An 18540-nucleotide genomic window follows, 5' to 3' on the forward strand; every position below is an offset into this window, starting at 1 on the left:
CCAGCAGTAAGAAATAAAATTGGAGATTTTGAACTGAAATAGAACAAAAAAAAAAAGAGACTGAGATAGTAAAAATCTCAATATACAGGGGATTTCTTTGTTTATTTGTTAGTGATGTTTGTCATCCCACTGCCTGGCTAAATCTTGTGGTAACTATGAAATAGCCTAAATTTTGTTTTACAGGGGAGTGATGTTAACTCTGAAAGGCTTCACCTTTCATGTTCCCTCTTTGCAGTGGTGCAGTACGTTCCCGTTCTTCCCAACAAGAAATATCATTTATATTTAGCATTTCTCTTCACTCGCTCTCCATTATTAATGAGGTTTGCATGAGAACATACTTTCTGTTTTGTTCCAGAGCTTGTTTGCTCCTCTGCTGCCCACAGCCACGCTGTGCATCTCTGTACGCTGCTGCAGAGAGCAAAGGCAGTCAAGGAGCATGAGGAGGACAAGGAGCAGGAGCAATGACCCTCCTGACAAGCCAGGCTAGCCAAGGGTCTGTCTCCCCCTTCCCAGGAAGGTGAGAGGGGAAGCAATTTTGCTTCTTCATAAAAAATGTGACAGAGCCCCCACCTACCCTGTGGCTACTGTGGCTGCCATGTTTCGCGTTCCTAGTTGCTAGAGATTTGCTGTTATCTCAGTGTTAACGTGGAGGAGCTTATCTCTGTGTCCAGCGCTTCCTGTGGGAAAGCATGGACCCGACTGCTGCCCTGCATTTAGCAGAACTCCTTACGCTGGTGCAAACCAGGTGGGAAACCGTGTCCTGCTAAAAGACTTCTCAGCCACCTCTGTGCAGTGTTGGTGAACAGGAACCTCATGTTTTCTCTTGCTGTGGGCTTCCTCCCGAGTACTGAGACCAAGCAGGGGTCCCAAAGATGGTTTGCTCCAAGCTGAAGTTTTTAAAGTTACGTGCACAAGCAACCACGAGAGTCCCTGCAAATTGGAAATAGACCATCTTTTAAAGCTCCCCGATAAGGCAGAGCAAGACAACACCTCCATTTTACATAGGGGACCAGCAGCCAAAGAGAGCTGAAGGATGTGCCTAAAGCACATGTGGGAAGTCTGTGGCAGAGTGAAAGGAGCCATGACTTCCAAACTGGCAGGATAAGCCCTTTCCGACACAGGCCCTTCTTCCTGTCCTTCATAACAAAGGCCTGACTCAGGCCCTTGGTTCTGGGTACTCTGCACTGACCCACTCTTCACCCAGACCTTTCTCCAGGGGTGGTCAGAGCTCTTGAGTTTTTGTGTGGACTTCTCAGTGCTGGTAGCTGACGGCAGCTCAGGGCATACCAGATGCCAGGGTGATGAGTGCCTTCCAAACATACTGATAGACAGTTCCTGTGGTTCTGCTTTTTTGTTTATGCACGCAAAACCAGCCCCGACCCTTCTTCAGCTCCTTCTTCACTGAGAGACATCTGGAGCCCTGATGGCCAGGGAAAGCCATGGGAGGACGGTCCCGGTGGAACGCGCGGTTACAGCACTGAGCTGTGATTGAGGAGCTCGGTGCCCAGTCCTATTTTCATCTTCCTGGGTGATCCTGAATAAACCTCAATGAACTTGATCCACAGCCCCTCTATATTCTCTGGTTGCCTTCAACATCCACTAGATCAGGATTCAGGCTTCTCTAAGGCCATGGGCCACAGTCACCATGATCACTGCATCTTAGCACCAAGCTCAAGAGATCCAAACTGTCTGCAGATAGACCATCAGTCACTATACCACTAATGGAGACGGACAGGCTTGACAACTAATGAGCATTTCTAGTGGGCAACATGAATCCTGCCTTCCGTGCCCAGCTTGCTTGCTGTATGGGGCAGCTCTTTCTCCCATCTTAGTTCTGCAGCTCTTCAAGGTAGGACCTGTCTCCTACAGCCTGCAGTACAGCAAGGACTCCCTCTGGGATGGGGACCCACCATTCGTGCTGTAATACTGAGAGTCGTAACAGGACACCGGCTCCGTGGTGGGAGGCAACACTCACCCGCGCAGGGAACGATGCTGGGAAAATTCCTCGGCGCTCCTCCCACGGCCCGTGTGCCCCAGCTCTGCCAGCAGATTTCTGCAGGGGGCCCTGGGCCTCCTGTGCACTACCTTCCCCGCAGCCCCTCTGCTCCCACTGCTCCCTCCATCGCTCAGCAAGACCAGTACGACGCGCTGATGAGGATGCAGCTAAGGTGGTATAAGGCTGCTCTGCATCGCCTGCTCTTGTAGGCTCGACAGCAACCAGTCAAGACAAGACTATTTCCAGAAATCATTCTGCTCTCACATTAATGAGATCACTTTTCATGAAACAGTGTGAAAAGTTAGATCAGATGTGTTTTTCTCTGTGGGAAATGGGTTGCTATTTGTCATTCATAGCACTGTCAATAGGATGACAGCGCGAAGGGCTGCATGCACTCTTCCCCTTCACTTTCCATCTCCACACTTGGGTGAGTGGGGTGTTTTCCCTGTGCCTTCCACCATCACCAGAGTTTATTTTTAACTCCCTGACTGTCATTGGGCCTGTTTGGTGACTTCCAGTGCTAACAGCAGCTCGAAATTGGCTGTTACAAAGCTGACACTCGAGTTAGTACCAACCAATTCAGCTTCTGGTTCCTGCTCGGTGGCGGTGAGCGAGAGGTGAAAGTGCTGTAACCCATTACCCAGCCCCTGAGTCAGCCCAGGCCATTTTTTTTGTTTGTTTTCTTTACAGCAATCTCTTGAGTGGTTGCAGAAATGCAAACAGAAAGCGCTCCTGACAGATTGAAAACAATTAGGAACGTCTCAGAGTCACTGGAGCAGAGATTTTGTTATGATAATAAAGAATGTTCTTTGCTGGTGTATTATTTTAAAAGGAGAAAATTAAAAAGAAATATATCATGAAGGAGCTGACAGTGCTCAAAACCCACATCCTGTTGTTATCCATGGGCCTGGTACTATATACCGCTGGCAGCTGTGAGATGAACTTTCCCATTAGGCCCCTTCCAAGCCCTTAACCCTGACCCAAAGGGACCTTCTTTCCCTCTTTTAAAGGGAGAGAGAGAAATCAATCTCCCTGCTGATTCAGCTGCGGGCCTCTTATGTCCAAAGAATATTAGCACTGCAAAAAGAAGGAAAAAAAAAAAGTGCAGATTGAGGGTTTTTTAATGATGTAGATCGGTGATATTTATGAACTCAGGTTCCTATCCCTGGGACCCATTTGATGCAATCAAATTACTTTCATAAAGCATCAAAGACTCAGATTCTAAACTGAAAACCCTTGTTTGGTCTTAATTCCTTCCAGCATGCTTAGAACTAATAATTTCCAAGATCAGATTAAAGTCACAGATACTACTACTCCTAGCTCTTCTAAACTTCCTCCTGCAGGACTGCCTTGCTTGAGAACCATAGACACTTTTCTCAGGCTTTTTAACAGCTACACACATGTCTTTTTAATTTCCTAAGACAAGGCTAGTTCCTTTCAAGATGTTCCACTGGCTCATTGCTATTACTGTCAAAACTTGCTTGCTCTCCCTCTTTTGCCTGATCTTTCTCTGGTTACAGGCTTCTAGGAATATATTAAGCTATATTTTTTAAAACAGCAGTGTTTCCTTCTTCTTAGCTGCCTTGTTTTATAAAAAAGAGAGAGAGAAGGGAAGAGAGAAAAATGGAGAAAGACTCAGAAAGAAAAAAGAAAGAAAAAGAGAATGAGAAAGAAAGAAAAAGAAAGAAAAGAACGTGAGAGAAAGAAAAGAAAAAGAAAAAGTGAAAGAGAAAGAAAGAAAGAAAGAAAGAAAGAAAGAAAGAAAGAAAGAAAGAAAGAAAGAAAGAAAGAAAGAAAGAAAGTCCCACCACACTTAACCCTAAAGCTCAAATCTTTTCAATCTTTGTAAAAAGCTAACAGTGCCTCATTTAGAGGCAGAAGTAAAAAGTTCACCAGAAATGCCCCCATCTGGAAACATTTACTGGCTTAAGGTATCTCTGTCTTTTGCCGTTTTTCTGTGAAGTCACATTTACAAGCTAAGCCAGCCTTTCTGCTTGGATAGTCAGGATACAGAGGCAAAATAGACTCTAGCCCAGAGCCTTGAGGATACTCACAGTGCCTTGTACTATGCCACTGTCACAAAAGTCCTGTTAGCGCAGCACTGCCTGCAAGGCGCACTCTGAAAGAAGAGAATGCAGACATTTTGGGAGGTCTCGTACCCAGCCAAAGGTTTGTGTCTGGTCCTGTATACCCAGAGTGACTCCTCTGAAGCTACTGAGCACAGATTTTGATGGTCTTTGAGGGGGTACCTTAGCTTCCCCCTGAATGAGCTGGGGCAGCTCAAGGCAGGGAAGCTGGAGGTGGACAAATGGAGGCAGCTCTCCGGAGAGCTCCAGCCAAGGTGAGCAGCCCCGATGGCTCAGTGAAGATCACCCCCCAGGCTTGCCACACAAGCAGTTCAAGGAGTGCTCCAGCCTCCTTTGAGTCTCCACTCACAGCTCTTGTCCCCAGCGTGGTCCCAGGGTAACTCCCTTAACTGCAGCTGGTTTAACGTGGATTCCCACTGGCCTAACTGCGTCCAAGCCATCGTTTTGTTTTGCAGATTGATGGCAACTCTCATATCCTCTGTGTGCAGATGGTGTCCATGGATGGGGTCAGCTCCTTCAATGCAAGAGCTTTGAGAAGTAGGAGCCTGACGGGAGATGTCTCCGGAGCTAAAGGTGCTGAAGGCTCCAGTATCTCTAGTGCTTTTGCCATGGTCCTGGACACAGAAAACCAGAGGGAGAGGAGAAGAGAGGGAAGAAGGGAGGATGCTACTACTTTGTACAGCGAGAAGCCCTCCCTTCAGCAGAAAATAGCAAAGTTTCCTCCTCTTCAGCCTTTCATAGATAATTCTGGTGGGGGCAGAGGAGGTGTCTGGTGTTACCAGATCAGAAGTAGGCTTCTGAATTCAGCAGTCTGGTTAAATCCAAAATTAATCCAGGTAATTCTTTGTTATTGTGACAGTAGAAGGATGGATAAAGGCAGTTTAAACCCACTACATTTTTACGTTATTTCTAGCTTTGGTATCTAACATGAAGTATCCAGGTTGGAAAACTCTGACCTAAAGGTTTGCTCCATTTCATCTGTGAATGAACTCAGCAAAGGTTTTCCTGGCCTGAGTAGGAAGTGGTGAAATTTAACTCATTCATATGCCAAAACCACTTTAAGATCCTTGGTGATGAAGCATTATGGAAGAGCTGAGTGCTCAGAATTTGTGGTTCAGCCTTTCCCCTCTCCTGTCCCACCCCCAAAAATTAAAATCAGGAATTGGCTCAAAAAGTGCTATTTTTTTTTTAAACAAATAGTAATGGAGGAGGGAAGTATTTTATTGGACTCCTAGGTTTGAAGTGACTGTGTGAGCATCTTCTCTGCTCCTGAAAGGGACAACTCTGACTTTTTCTTCCTCTTGGTGCAGATCTAGATGTCAGATATAGGATGTGACCTAGGAGGAGCCACTGTAGCTCCAGTGACTGGGGAAGGGCTGCACAGTCTGTGTGTCTCCAAAGTACTCCCTCTCACAGCAATGCAACTTCATAACTTCTCTTCTTGTCTGTGATCCCTGAGTGTGCCACGGACAAGGGGTGAGCTGTGCCTGAGGCAGGGAACTTAGAGAGGGAGGGAGGGAGGGAGGGAAGGAGGGAGGGAGACCATGGGGCTCCAGCTGCGGGGCAGAATGGGCCATGGTGGAAGACCTACACCTTTGGAGTAATCACGGGACTCAGGGACCTGGAGACTGAAGTGAGACCATCCTCCAAGGTGAGACTGCTGCTGCAGTCAGGCGAGCTGGCAAGCCAACAAGCCGACAAGGATAAGGTGTTATCATCATTCTAATTAGCTGCTGAGTTATGATCCCTGATTTCATCATTTCATGGAGTGCACAAAGAGGACTCCAGGGGGAAAGAGCCTTAGCACAATGCGCACTTTCAACACAAAAACTGGGCTGCCAGGATCACATCATCTTTTGGCTTGTGGACTTACACAGTGGAGGATAGGAATGTGCTGAAAAAGGAAAGCCCTCTCTACTTCTGAGCAGCCCCTAAGGTTAGGGATGTGACAGAAGCTTTGAGGGAAATGAAAATTAAAAAAAGAGCTAGCTATTTGTTTAAAAAAAAAGATGAAGAAAAAAAAAAGAATATAACCATGTGTAATCATCTAATCACGTGAACACTTTTCTGCTGCCATCAGAGATAGAAGTTACAAAGAGGACACTACTGCACTTCATAAGCCTGATAAAAATTATTATAGGAAGAGTGCGTTTCTGTAGGCTTCACACTTGGAGGGAGGAGGTCTAGAAGAGAGAGCAAGGAGCTGGCGATAGAAAGGGCAGTCTGGGAGTTGGAAGTTACAGCCATGCAACATTGTGACCTTTCAGGCCTTAGACTTCAAATGAACCTTGGCAAAACAAGACTGTCCAGAGGGCCAGGCATGATGGCAACAGGGTCATGTCACATGAAATGTGAGAAAACTCTGTGTCAGACAAATAAGAAGCAGTGAACTCTGCAGCTGGCCTCATCAGCATGGCTTCCCACCCCAGGGCGAGCTCTGGCATCTGCCACCACCTCCTCAGACCTGTGTTCCTGTTCATGGGCACCCACAGCTCTGCCAAGGACTCGGAGGCCTTTGCTCCCTCTTTGGCACCTTCTTGCCTTGTCCTAACTATAACACATGGTTGGAAAAGGTTAATGTAATTCATCTTCTCTAGTGCCTGTCTCCGAAAGAAAATTAGTTTTTCTGAAGTATGCAGATACGGCATCTTACCTGTCATTCTGTAGCCAGTGGAGTCTTTTAAGCCTACTTGTCTTCCCTCCAGAAATCCCAGTGAACATGGGGCCCTGGTGGCTCCCCGAAGACACAGGCACATAGAGCACCTACACCAAAGTCCTCTGCTGCTCCACCTCACAGCTGCCAGAGGCTGAAGAAAGGCTCTCACAAGAAGCTGTTGCTACCACCTACAATCAGCTGTTGTAACCACCAACAGCAGCTGTTCAACACCAAAGGTACAAGAAGCTCTAATAAAGCACTTATGATTGCCTTCGGGATAACAACCCTTCCTGCTATTATCAGTGGGGAAACTGAGGCACGGAGAGGCAGGGAGTTGCTCGTGGCCACACAGAGAGTGAGTGGCCGGAGTCCAAGCTCCACCACTGACGCTTTCAGCTGTGATCACCCCTCCAGGCCATGCTGCCTGCCACCAGGAAAAAACAAGAAGCAGGTCTGCAATTCGGCAGCTTACAAGGCTATAAATACAGTTCAAGGTTGCAGTGATACAATAATAATCTGCAGGAGTGAAATCTGAGCCATTTATATGTGTGTGTATAACCAGGGCTGGGACATGTGTTTGTAACGCTGCTCAGAGACTTCCTCTCCATTATACTTTGAGCAAATGCGTACTGTGGCAAACATTGCTGAAGACAAAATAGTCTCTTCATGTGGCTGTGCTTTCTTGGTCCTTTCTCATATTCCAGATGCAGGTTTTTTTCTTTCTGTCCCTGCCACTCGTTCTCCTCCCTGCCATCAAAAACCTTCTTTCCTTCCACTCCTGCCTTCCCACTCGCTTGGGACAACAGGAGCAGCCAGCCAGCGGATTTGCCTAGCTGGGAATAGCGCAGTCAGAGTCCTTCTCTTGCAGAACCAGTAGCATGATACAGAGGGCTAGGAGGCTCATGTAAGAGAAGGGAAAAAGCTAAAGGCAGTAAAAGGATAGTCTGGCTTCCAAAACACTGCCTGGGAAGTCTCTAAATTGTACAGTTGATGTACAGGTGTACACCAAACTGTAGCCAAGAATATGGAGTAAAGATGGCTATCCCTGCCTTCCCTCCACACGGTTTGGGCGTCAGTTGAGAAGAGAGGTCACTACCTCCTTTCCCTCATGCACATCCCTCCAGAGATGTCCTTCTTGCAGCTTTCTTTTCCTCTCTCCCTGGCTGCCTTGCTTTGCTCAAACCACAAGACACAGCTGGAATCAGGGACAGGCCGCTGGGCCAGCATGCCTCCCCCTTTTCTGGTTGACTGTAATCTCACCTTCTTGTGTTTTGAACATACTCATAAATTCTCTTTTCTGTAAACAAGTCAAGGCTTCACTTATATCATAGAATCAGAGAATCATAGAATAGTTTGGGTTGGAAGGGACCTTTAAAGGTCATCTAGTCCAACCCCCCTGCCGTGGGCAGGGACATCTTCCACTAGATCAGGTTGCTCAGAGCCCCATCCAACCTGGCCTTGAATGTTGCCAGGGATGGGGCATCCACCACCTCTCTGGGAAACCTCTGCCAGGGTTTCAACACCCTCAGCGTAAAAAATTTCTTCCTTATATCTAGTCTACATCTACCCCCCTTTAGTTTAAAGCCATTCCCCCTTGTCCTGTCGCAACAGGCCCTGCTAAAAAGTTTGCCGCCATCTTTTTTATAAGCCCCCTTTAGGTACTGATAGGCTGCAAGAAGGTGTCCCCAAAGCCTTCTCTTCTCTAGGCTGGACAACCTCAACTCTCTCAGCCTTTCTTCATAGCAGAGGTGTTCCATCCCCCTGATCATTTTTGTGACCCTCCTCTGGACCTGCTCCAACAGCTCCGTGTCTTTCTTATGCTGAGGGCTCCAGAGCTGGACGCAGTACTCCAGGTGGGGTCTCACCAGAGCAGAGTAGAGGGGCAGAATCACCTCCCTTGACCTGCTGGCCATGCTTCTTTGGATGCAGCCCAGGATACAATTGGCCTTCTGGGCTGCGAGTGCACATTGTTGGCTCATGTCCAGCTTTTGGCAGGGCTGCTCTCAATCCCTTCATCCCCCAGCTTGTATTGATACGGGGCCCTGAGCAACCCGATCTAGTTGACGATGTCCCTGCCAACGGCAGGGGGGGTGGACTAGATGACCTTTAGAGGTCCCTTCCAACCCAAACTATTCTATGATTCTATGATTCTATGATATAAGCGATTGTATTGTCCTGCCCCGACCCAGGTGCAGGACCTTGCATATCCATTCACAGCTTTTGCTTCGTGAGCTTCTCCTGTGAATTCACCCCACGTGTTATAATGTTGGATCATGTTAAATTTATGCCATTCAATCTCTCCTTCAGGCCAGACTTCCTGGGCAGCAGCCCCAGCTTTTTTGTGCCACTGTCCCAGGACAAGAGATTGGAAACTGGACCCTTCCCTCTGGAGCTCTCTTGGCTTTTCCACTCTTGTTGGCTCAGCTCTTTTCCCTCCCAGCCTACCAGCTGTTCTGGAAACAGCAGCTACACCCAGAGCACCACAGGCAATGACCCAAACTGGTTTGTGCCCTCAGGATAGTCAAAGTATGCCCTAGTTTGGGGTGCTTTCATGTACCAAATCCCTGTGTGGTCTCACTTCTCAGAGTGCTCAGCAACTCAGGTCAAAGTCAGCGGGTACCGAAGAGGCTCAGCATCCCTAGGCATTACAGCCAGGCATGTGGGAAACAGTAGCACCCCAACTGAGGGGACAGATTAGACCGTAGAGCTTCATTCAATTCCCAGGGGAATCAGCTGAAATCTTTAGGTGAAGGTCGTAACTAGTCCCAGTCATGTCAAATAAGTAACTCCCACAAGCACAGTTTGCACCAACTGGTTCAAATGTATCACATTCCTACGCTAATCACTGATCGAAGAGGAGGAAACTGCACATAAATTCTGTTATTGCATGGGCTGGACTTAAACCCCTATCAGTTCATATCTTGTTGCAACCATAAATCTTCTTCGGTGACAGCAAGTTTTTATCAAGAAGTAACGATATATTCCTAATATCTGGCAGCTGGCCTAAGATCCATAGTTTATACAACTTGTTTTAAAATAAGCCATAAAATTTGTTACATATATTACTGTAAACCCCCAGGGTTTAAAATGCAGGAGTTGGACCACAAAATCATGAGACTGGCTAAAAAAAAACAAACCAGGAGATTTAAGAAAGAAAATGATGAAAAGAATCCAATATTTATTCACTACCAGGTTTCTGAAGCTATAATACACGTTGACTGAATGTTCACAACATTTTTTCCCTACGGCCATGATGGGGTCAAATATTTTTGAACAAACTTGAGATTTCTACTTTCTCACTTTCTTTCAGGGGCTGCTGGTTTACCAGAGGAATAGTATTATTAGAACTTGCCATCATAAATGTAAGAATTCACTGCACAAACCAAATGAAGTTGGTCATTATGGAGTAAATCTTTTTGCTTTTTAATGACACTGACTATGATGGAGTCATGCCAGAAGTCTGATGCCATTCTGGTTAAGATTAGAACATTATATTGTCCCACAGATACTAGCAGACATTCGAATAAGCTGTCATAGTTGGCAGTAAAGCCAGACCTGCCCAATCCAATACATTCTTCAGCTGACGAAATGGACCAAAATGATACAATGGGATCTTCATGGGCATTAGAAGGAGTTGGAAAGGGTGAGGCGATCTGGCAGGTGTAGAAATGAGATTGGGAAAAACAAGATAAATATTTTCCCTGTGAATAATTGTCCACAAAATCTGCAAGTGAGGGAATAAAACCCAGCTTACTGGAATAACTCCAGTCTGTGAAAGAAAGGTCTTTGGTGAAGATGATGCAGAATGATAAGTGAGAGCAAAGGAGCATCCCATACAAATGCGGCTGTGAGGCAGCACTGTGTGAACGCAGGATGGCTTTGGGAACACCAGTGTCTGGTGGGGACTGTGCTGCCCAAATCCTGTTCACCTCTGGAGGTGGAATAGTGCAGCCAACAGCTTCCAGTGGTTCCTCTGGGAAAGGCAAGCAGCTTCAGGTGTTTGCACATGGCATTCCCATTACATTTTTTATAAATATTTTGGGCTGTAGTCAGACCACCTACTCTAAGTATCTAACGTAGTACCCTACCACTTTGGTACCTAAGGTCAAAAAAGAGGCTCGTGTTTGCTGTTCACATTGCCTGGCTCTTGGCACAATCAATACATAATCTGTTCACAAGGTACCTTCTGGCATCATGTCTGAGCTAAGAAACCTACCTGCAGAGTGGTAAGGATTTGGTCGGCTGGTGTTTGGATGGTACAAGGATTTGAGTGGAAGAAGGTTAAAGCTGCCCAGAAGTAATTGGGACATTTAAATAAGGCACAAACCACAACTAGTCTCCTATTATCCTACTCTTTCTCTCTGCAGACTGTGCAAGGAGTTGAAGTAAGCCTACCCTACCTAGCAGGTGGTTTGAATCATAACTAAGATAACGCCTGTTGCAGACAGCCTGAAGATGACCATTTTATTATCTGCTTGTTATTGATTCTGATTATTTTCATGTCAAAATTGATCTCCAAGCCCCCACAGATTTCTGGTACAATTGGCATCCAAAGATGGATAAAGAGGGAAAAGGTTTACACGTGCTGAGAGAAATACTGACTTGCATGCTTGCAGTTAAATCTATATAACCTTCTGAGCAGCATTTGGCCACAAGTGGCTGGCTGGGGCTCAAAACATTTCTAGAAAAATGCATCAAAAATAATCTTTTTTCTAGGCCGTGAGATGATGGCTGTGTACCTCCCCTGAGGGTGGTGTAGCCCTGTAACCAACAAAGGCTTTGTAAGCCTTTCTGGAAAGGCTGAAGCCCAAGCAGAAGGCAAGTCTGGTCCAGGTCTATCTGGAGTAGACGTGATCAGTCCTGAGCAAGCAGGAGGTCCAGTCTCAAAGAAGGGAGCTCTGTCCTGCAAGGGCAGCTCCGCAGAGTCCTGTGCGTCTTCCCCCTCCACTGTATAAGAGCAGCACACAAAGTCATAGAAGCAAAAGGAAGGATTTTGCCCCTACAGGAAGCCTTGAAACCTGTACTGGAAATCTTTCCTGAAGATGACACATTTATGAACAAGCATATTGCAGGAAGCACATAAAGGGAATATCACTACTTAGTCAACTACAAAGGGTCTGGGACTCCCTTGATTTCATAAGATATAGAAATATTTACTTTATCTATTGGATGGTGCCAGAGGTTTTGGATATTTGGCCGTACTTAAACTGCTTTACTTTTGTAAATAATTGATAGGACAAGAGGAAAAAAAATGCTTACGAATGGCTCTGGTAGACACCAGTGGTCCCTCCCGCACACTCAAACAACATGAAGGTTGTGACACAAACTGACAAAACAAAGAAAATTTATAGATACTGCTGCACCGTTAAGCCAACCCAAACATGTCCTTTGTGACACACAGCTGAAGGAGGTCACTTGCATATTTTGATTCCCAAAACAACAAAACAACCCAAACTCCCTGCCCAGAGACACCCAACGCCTGCTGATGAGCAAGCCGTTGAGTGCCCGCATGTACACAGACGGAGCAGGTTCCCCATCCAAGCGTGTGGTCCAGCTGTGCCTTGCGGTGGGAGGAACAGCCTGGCCATCCTCTCCTACTGTTCAGAGCTTGGGAGTGGGATGGGTAAGCGTTGCCTGGGCTCTCATTACACCGTGGCAGCTCTGAGACTCCCCTGGGCTTAAGGCCAGGATTTTCACAGGGAGCAGAGGGAGCAGGGTGTGTAACTCTACCCCCTGAAGCTGCTCTGAACATCATCCCAACTCATGGCTAAAACTTTGTCCTCTTGGACACCGGTAAGGGCTCCTGAAAGTGCTGGGTTTGAGTCAGACATTAACTATCAAGGTTTATTCCTTTCCCTTCTCACAGGGAGACTGTTAAAAAGAAACTGTAGGGGTGGAAGGTGGTAATGCAGCCACGACTTTCCTCGTCCCACCTTATCTCTGCCCCTTTTCCAGAGCTTCGCTTTGGTGGATGTGCCTGGTTCACAGAATTGCTTGCATTTCCTCCGGCCTTAAAAAAAAAAACAAAAAGAGAAAGAAAAAAAAAAAAAAAGAGGCCCAGCCCCTACAGGAGTATGTGCAGAGGAAGAGAAAAGCCTCTCTTCACCAAAGCACCCAGAGCTCATGCTCATCCACGACCTGTACGGACATATTCTCTCTTCAGTCCAACCCAAACACACAAGAAACTCCACGTTTGTCAACAGTGTAACTGGAAGAATTGGGCTACGTGGCATTTAACAGGCACCCTCTCAGACATGCAGGTTATTATTTTGATGATCGTGCCAACTTAAAACCCTCCTTGTCTGGGGATTTCACTATATGTATTCAACACATCAGCATTTCTGTTACCTGAACCTCTATTCACCAGGGCTTATGCATCTGCTGCAAACCGTCACTCTGAAATTAGCTGTGCTGTTTACTCCTCTGCATATGCTTTTAATAATTGAAAAGCAGCTACGATCTCCTCAGCTGAGTGGCATTTTGCAGCACATTTGTCCATATTGAGACCTACGTCTGCTTAATATTTGCAAACCAAGATAAACAGAAACAAAAGAAAGGAAAAACAATTTACAGCTTTCCAACGCACACACGTCCAGCAACATTTTTCTCTACCAGCAAATACATCACAAACACATTAGGCCAGGAGCGGCAGATGTAAGGAGTGCCAGGTCTTTGAAATAGTTTCTTTTACAACCAATTAGACCAATCGTCTGCAACCTAAAAATTCTCTAAGTTGGCAGTCACACCAAGTAAGCAGAGACCTCTGCTAAAACGGCCTACTAAGATGTGGATGTAAACATAATTGCTACGTCTGGTTTTTTTACATAGAAAAGGATAACACCTGGTTAATTTATGCACAAAACTCTGCTACTTTCTTTTTTTTTCCTAAGTGTACTCACCTATATTTTTATACCATGTAGCAAGCTGATCACTGTATTTGTGTATGCAGTGAAAGGTTTGGGGACGAAACTACCACCTATATGGTCTGTTTGGCCTCTGCAGTTTTTCATGTTCTTCTTATACCGCTCAGGGACGTGGGAACGGAGCTGCTCTCTCTCAAAGGTAGCTGAACTGCATTCCTAGGAAGTGCTCACTGGAGCCCCACTTTCTGGCGGAGCGTTTCGTCGAGGTCCCAGGACTCGCAGCTCTTACACACCCTCAAAGCATCCCCACCCTCATGAACTCCTGCCTTTCCTTACGCGTTTTTATCATTTTTTATGTTATGTTATCATATAAGAAAGCTGATCACAGAGCAGCAGCCTCCCAGAAATTGTTCCTCTCTCACTACCTTAAAGGCTATGCGAGCCTGTTGAATGCAGACTAGCTGAGGACAGCAGAGGCAGGACAAGCAGGAGACCACTATGGCCAGCAAAGTGGGAAGCTGTCTTGGCTCCTTCGTGGTTGTTCAGCTCTGTCTAAGCATCTATTCATGACAGTTTTACAGAGGGTTTGAAGGTAAAGGCAGAAAATTTACTTGATGTTTGGTACATTTGAAAAATTCCTCCCCAAAACTGTGAAGAGACTTCCTTGAAAATTCAATTAGTGGCAAAGGGGGACATTAAAAAATTCAGTTAGCTGCAGCAGAACCAGAGCAGGTGGGGACTAACCAGAGAGCCCACAAAGCAGAGACAAGTAGCTTGTGTCTGGTGTGAGTGAGAAGGGGAAGTCAATCACAAGACAAAAAGACGATGGTGTGGTCAGAGCCATGAGTGAGGAAAATTATCTTTTTGACAGCACTTTTAATAAATTCATTTGCCTTTCTGTTCACACTGCCTTTACATTTGGAGGCTTTCTAGAGATGAGTTTTCAGAATGCACTCTTTGCACTCTCAAATTACAGTAATTATGAATTACTCCTTTCAGATAGAACTGAGGTTTTACACAAGATTTTTAACTCACGCCTTTGCCGAGTTCTCAAATGTCCACTCTCCAGGCCTGAATACGAAGGCTGGGTCACAGAAGCTGTCCCAGCTTGGATAGCTTACACCAAGAAATGCTCACCAGCAGGACTCGGACTGCATAATGAGGTTCAGAATTGTGAAGAAGCGTTAAAAAATGAAACTATTCCCCAAGTGCTCATGGTGTGACTTGCACTGGTTTAACCAGAAGTTCTGACTTGCTCCCAAGACCAGAAACATTCCCAGGAATGCACATCTAGTGTACATTAGTCACTATTGGGCTAAACAGCAAAACATGCTGTGTATTTAATGAGTTATCCTCAATTTAAGGCCTATAAAGAGTCTACTTTTCCAATAGACCTTTTTTAATTTAGCCCCATTTGCTGAAGATTGCCCATTTAATGCAACAGATCATTATGTTTTTATTGTTAGCTTTTTATGAACTGTACCAGATTAGCTGCAGAGAATTTACACTAGATGCCCTAATTAGACCTTTATAGGTAGCCATAATTTTCTTTTCATGTACCCATAAAGGCTGATAAATTAAACTGCAGGAACATGAACTCCGTCATCTTTTCTCCCTCTTCACCACTCACTCCTTGTTCTGATAAAGCCCTAATGAACCCACTTGCACAATTCCCTTCTGTTTTGTTTTCCTTTAAAGGCTAATTTCAACTAGACAATTCAACCAACTGCAATATTTTTCCATATATGATGCCAGAGAATAAGCAGCAAGCATGATCCTTTCTTATATGATTTAATCATTTCCATTCGGAGCAGAAAACGATCCATCAACAATGGATCACAAATGGCAAACATCACAATGGCAAACAAAGAGGTGTGATCCATAAGATTTAACTTTGGATCACTTATTTAACAGAGGGGAAAAGCAGGCAAAATAATAAACAGTAAACCCCTCAGCTGCTAAGTGTCAGTTAATTAGCAAAAAATGTCAGAGTAGGAATAGAATCTCTCCAAAAAACAGTAGCAACAGAAAGAGTTTTCTCATTTACATTTTTGAATATGCCTCTTACACAGAAGACAGCACTCTTAAAGGATCCAGTCTCTGATTCAGCAAAAAACATTTTTAAGCAGCAATATCTTAAAAAATTCCTCAAATATATGCTTAAAACTCTTCTAACTAGAAGTGAATTTGGGGGTGGGGATTGGATAGGGATATTTTGCTTTAGACGGGGTGCCAATCTACTCTACCTACCTGATTGCTGCAGGATCTCCCTTCAGTATTTTTTGTCCTTCTCAAGACAAACCAGTGAAGACAAATAACAGGGTCTGTTCATTAGTGCTGGCACCCACTTGCAAAACTTTTGCTGCGCTACGTCCTTATCAATGGCTTGTCTTCTTCAATATTGGCTCAGATTCAACAATTGTAGAAGGGATTGTTGATTGCATTCATACCTGCAAAACGGCTAACTGCACTCCTAAACACATGTACAATTTCTTTCTTGGGTATTGAAACAAAAGAAGCTAGACTAGCAATATCAGCCATCAGCTACAAATGTGGAAGCAGCGTGTTTGCTAATGAACTATTCAAGATATATCAAGTAAAAATGTGACTTTGGGTTATTAAATGAATGAAAATGGTATTAGTGGTCTCCATTGATGGAATGTGGTGCTTAAGAGGTCTTGGGCATGTTTCAAAAAGGACACTACACCAAAGTGTCTGCTGTAGTCCACTATACCAAATGCTAAGGAAGAAAAATGTAATTTTAAAAAACCCAGGGGTGGGGAGGATGCACCACAGATAGTACCCACAGTGAGTGGTAAAGGAGCTGAGTCACCACTGGTGCTCTGTGGGATTACAATGTGTGGAGGAAGTCAGGATGAGGCCCCCGTGCACCCTGGAACCAGAAAGTCCCACCACAAAGCTCTCCTTAACATAGGGCATTGTAGTTTTCCTTGGCCTCCTCTTTTACCATGGTGGGATTTTTTTTGCTTGGTTTTCAAAGGAAAAGAAGCACATGTGGTCCTACTCCATGTGTACTTATATGTGAATACTTGCATCTGCCTAGCCTTAACCCCTAATTCTTATATTTGCTGGGCAATTTTAACCAAACATTGAGATATAAATGAATCTGAAAACATTTTAGCTAACTATATGGCTATTGACAATAGGCAGACGGATAGAGAAAGCAGAAGTGTATTCATGTTCCCACGGAGGCAAAGGTGCAAGATGACTGATTCCTTAGTAGACATCAGTGAATCCATTCAAGGCAGCCAGGACTCACTTGTTCACAGCCCACAGAACAACTAGACGTGTTTCAAGGGGATGTTTCCCCCACATCGGCTGCGTCAGTGTAATTCTGGCACTGCAAGGTGACACCAGGACCCAAGTCCACCTAAGGTGGTCAGGTGCCTAAACGGGAGACACCCAGCTGGCCTCTAGACTCGTGAGCCTCCTGCACCGACAAAGGGCAGGGGTGCCCTTCCTGCCACTGCCCCTCTCACACCATGTGGAGGAGGAAGGGGTGACTCACACCACCCTTGGACCCTCATCCATCACACAGTGTCTTCAGGTGCTCATTTCCAGCAGATCTCAGCAGATCTGCTTTTGCCCTGTGCTAAGCAACCAGCACTTCAACTGTTAGCAACACTGCAAAATTTAAACATCCCAAATCTTGCAATCATGGATTAAGCAATCTTGCTCCTAATTTGTGCCTCCTACTTACTAACTTCTGATAATTTTTATCCAAAACAACAAAGATAAAAAGGAATAACAAAAGGAGTACATAAAGAAGGGGGTGAGAGTCGAAAACATAGTTCAAACTCCCCCTAGATATAATCGTTCCAAGAAGTAATGAATTTTATACCAAGCACCAGTCTTGCCAGCCTCATTTAATTATGGGGCCATATACATAACCCCATCAAATTAAGTAATCGGGGACACAGTTTGGCTCCTGCACTCAGTCAGTGTCTATTGATTACATTGGGGGAAAGAATATTAGGCCTTTGGAACAGCTATAGCCCGCGTGTGATTTTTCACATTATCACTGGCAAGCACCCAGGACGTGTTTTTGCAAATGCGTGGCTCACGAAATAAATCTGAAAGGCCTGTGGAGCTCTCAGCAAGAAAAATGCTCCTTACCCCCATCTTATGGCTAATTCTGAAGGGGGTTTGCTCAAGTGAGGATATGTTCCCAGTAAATAAAAGACAGAAGATGTTTTAGTAGCACTTGCATGAATAGCAGCAATGCCAGACCAGCCATGTGTTCTGGACAAACACTGGCATCATGGTGAATGGCATCATCTACCAGGTGCTGACACTGTGTGTGTTACAGGACTCCCAGAGGGAGCAAGCTCATTAGCCATGTCCTCTACTGCTATCATCTGCCTTTGTTTAAACCCAGAAACTGAAAAATGCCACCCTAACAAAGAATAGTTACTGTTGCCCTCAAAGGCTGGTATTGCTTTCTGACACCTGATGCACCACAACATGCTCAACCCTGTCCAGGTCCCACCCAAACTGTATGCTCACAGAGTCTCCTTTGGACTGGCCATAGACTTTTAGAGGCAGGGGTCCAGCGGGAAGCGTTTGGCTCACAGCCTCAGTTAGAACTAAGACGCATGAATGTGAGTCACTGCATCCTATAGCAGCAATTCACACCGTACCTGCTTCCCCAGGCAGCACTACTGCCTAAGCGTGACAATGAATTATGGTGCTGAAGAGGAGCATTTACACAGTCTTTATGAAATGCCCTAATTCTGAAAGGTGGAGAGGGGGCTTCTTAGGAAGTATGAATGCCCCAGGAGCTCAGCACCATTCCTAAAGTGACTGAACATTCATGGGATTGGACCTTTTGGTCATGCCTATGTTGTGGTCAACTTGGGTATTCTCTGTGCATACCAAAAAGCATTACAATTCATCCTTAGGGGTTGCATGGGATCT

Source organism: Pygoscelis adeliae, unplaced genomic scaffold (genome assembly GCF_000699105.1).
Source record: "Pygoscelis adeliae isolate BGI_AS28 unplaced genomic scaffold, ASM69910v1 Scaffold141, whole genome shotgun sequence".
NCBI classification, from domain to species: domain Eukaryota; kingdom Metazoa; phylum Chordata; class Aves; order Sphenisciformes; family Spheniscidae; genus Pygoscelis; species Pygoscelis adeliae.